Here is a 2,898-nt window from a genome sequence, read left to right on the forward strand (position 1 = left end):
AGTGTGGGATTTTTCCAGGTTCTTTATGTAGGCATTTAGTTCTATGAACTTTCCTCATAACATTGCTTTCATTGTGTCTCATAAATTTTGATATGTTGTGTGGTCATTCCTTGACCCATTGATGATTCATGTGAGCATTGTCTAATTTCCATGTGTGATGGAGGAAGGTCATTGGTTGATTAAATAAAGAAGCTGCTTGCCCTGATAGGTTAGAACGTAGGTCTCTTTTGATTGATTTTAGCTTGAAGTCTATTTTGTTAGATATTAGGATAGCTATACAAGCTTGTTTCTTAGGTCCATTTGGATGGAAATTTTTTTACGAACCCTTTACTCTGAGGCCTTTGAGGTTGAGGTATGTTTCTTGTATGCAGAAGAAGGATGGGTTATGTTTTTGTATCCAATCTGTTAGCCTGTGTCTTTTTATAGTTAAGTTGAGTCCATTTATATTAAGGGATATTAATGACCAGTGATTGCTATCTCCTGTTAATTTTGTTTTCATCACTGGTGATGTTAATTTGTGTGTTTTTCCCTTCTTTAGGATTTGCTGCTATGAGACCATCAATTGTTTATGTTTTTATTGGTGTAGCCAACTTCTTTGGGTTGAAGTTTTCCTTCTAGTATTTTGTGTAGGGCTGGGTTTGTGGCTAGTATTAGTTAAATCTGATTTTGTCATGGAATATCTTGTTTTGTCCTTCTATAATGATTGAAGGTTTTGCTGGGTGTAATAGTCTGGGCTGGCAACTGTGGTCTCTTAATGTCTGCATAATGCTTAAACACGACCTTCTGGCTTTCATTGTCTCCAATGAGATGCCAGGTGTAAATCTGACAGGTCTGCTTTTATATGTTACTTGTCCTTTTTCTTTGTAGCTCTTAATTTTTTTCTCTATTCTATATGTTTAGTGTTTTGAGTATTATGTGGCTAGGGGACCTTTTTTTGGATCTGGTCTGTTTAGTATATCTTCATAGGCATATCTTTCTTTAGGTTGGTAAAGTTTCCTTCTATGATTTTGTTTAATATATTTTCTGTGCTTCTGAGTTGAACTTCTCCTTTTTCTATACCTATTATTCTTAGGTTTGTTCTTTTCATGGTGTCCCATATTTCCTGGAAATTTTGTGTTAAGCTTTTGTTAGATTTAATGTTTTCTTTGACTGATGAGAATATTTCCTCTATTGTATCCTCAGTGCTTGAGAGTCTCTCTTCCATCTCTTATATTCTGCTGTTTATGCTTGCATTTGTGGTTCCTGATCATTTACTCATGATTTCTCATAATTCCCACAGCTTGTGTTTTCTTCCTTGCCCCTATTTCAGTTTTCAAGTTTTGAATAATTTCTTTCATATGTTTGATTGCTTTTTCTTGGTTTTCTTTAAGGAATTTGCTGATGTCTTCCAATTTTTGTTTCTTTTCCTTCATTTCTTTGAGGGAATTTCTCATTTCCTCTGTAAGAGTTTCAAGCATTCTCCTGAAGTTATTTTTTAGGTAATTTTCTTCTGCTTATTCTATATATAGTTGTTCAAGTATTGCTGTTGTAGGGTCTCTAGATTTTACTGTGTTGTGTTGCTCTTCGTGGTGTTGTGTGTGTTCTTACCTTGTCTACTCATCTTTTCCTCTAATTGTTGTGGTTGGAGCTATCTGTGATTCTGCTGATTAATCTTCTAGGTGCCAGTAATCCAAGGCTCAGATGGTTGTTCTTCATGGTACAGTCAGTGCCACGGTTTTAGTTACCCTGTTGGTCACTCAGTGTTCCTGGAGGTTGCTCAGTGCTCCAGACTTTGCTCACTCCCATGGAGTTTGTTGTCTCAGACCTACTCTAGCCTAGGTTGTTGGCTCAGACCTGTTTCTATAAATGTCCCTGGTCTGGATCTGCTCCTTCAGAGGTTCCTGGCTTGGGGTTGGTCCTATAAAGGTCTCTGGCTCTGATCTACTCCTTTGGAGTTCCCAGGTTTGGGTGCATCCAGACCTGCAGAGGACCTGGCTCAGGCTTATTCCCTCAGAGGTCCCAGACTGCCCAGACCTGCAGAGGTTTCTGATTCCTGCCTACTCCCTTCTATGTTCCAGACCGATGCCCAGACCCACAGAGGTCTTGGTTCAGGCATACTTTCTCAGAGTTCCCAGACTGATGCCTGAGCCCGCAGAGATCTCTGGTTCCTGCCTCCTCCCTTGGAGGTCCCAGACTCACACCCAGACATACAGGGGTCCTAGCTCAGGTCTACTTCCTCAAATGTCCCAGATTCACTCCAGGATCTGCAGTGGTCTCTGGCTCTGGCCCACTTGCTCAGTGGTTGCTACCCTGTCCCTGTTCCTGTGGAATTTGCTGTTTCAGATCTGCTCTGGCCCAGATCATTGGCTCAATCCTCAATTATTCTTTTTTAATTAATTCTTCCAACTGTTTGCCTTTGGTAAGAAGAGGAAGATTTTCAACCTCATACTACTTTTCTATTTATATCATTCTTTTCGTTGATCTGCCATTTTGATTGCCATTTTAAATTTCTTTATCATCAAATTATTTTCACTCTGTTGGATCAATTCATTCTTTGATTTTCAAATAATTTAGAAAACTTTGGTACAGAATTCTTTTTCATTTCTTTTTTCATTATTGTACTTCCCATGAGTATGGCTTTTTCTATTTAATTTTTATAGATTTTTAATGACAATATTGTTGCATCTCTTCTGTCCTTCACTTTCTTCCCTCCATCCTTACCAAGTACCTTCCCTTGAATCCCACCCGTGCCCCACAATGCTCTGGTAGCCTTTTCTTTGATCATTCCTGGTATATATGTCTGTATAAGTTTGCAAAAAATATATGAAAAAACAACTGACTCAGTCCATTTTTGTTATTTGTGAGCATGTTGTTTCAAGGTTGTTCACTTCATATAGAACAAGCAGTGAGGGGCTCAGC

The sequence above is a fragment of the Microtus ochrogaster genome, unplaced genomic scaffold, assembly GCF_000317375.1.
Source record: "Microtus ochrogaster isolate Prairie Vole_2 unplaced genomic scaffold, MicOch1.0 UNK41, whole genome shotgun sequence".
Taxonomy (NCBI): Eukaryota; Metazoa; Chordata; class Mammalia; order Rodentia; family Cricetidae; genus Microtus; species Microtus ochrogaster.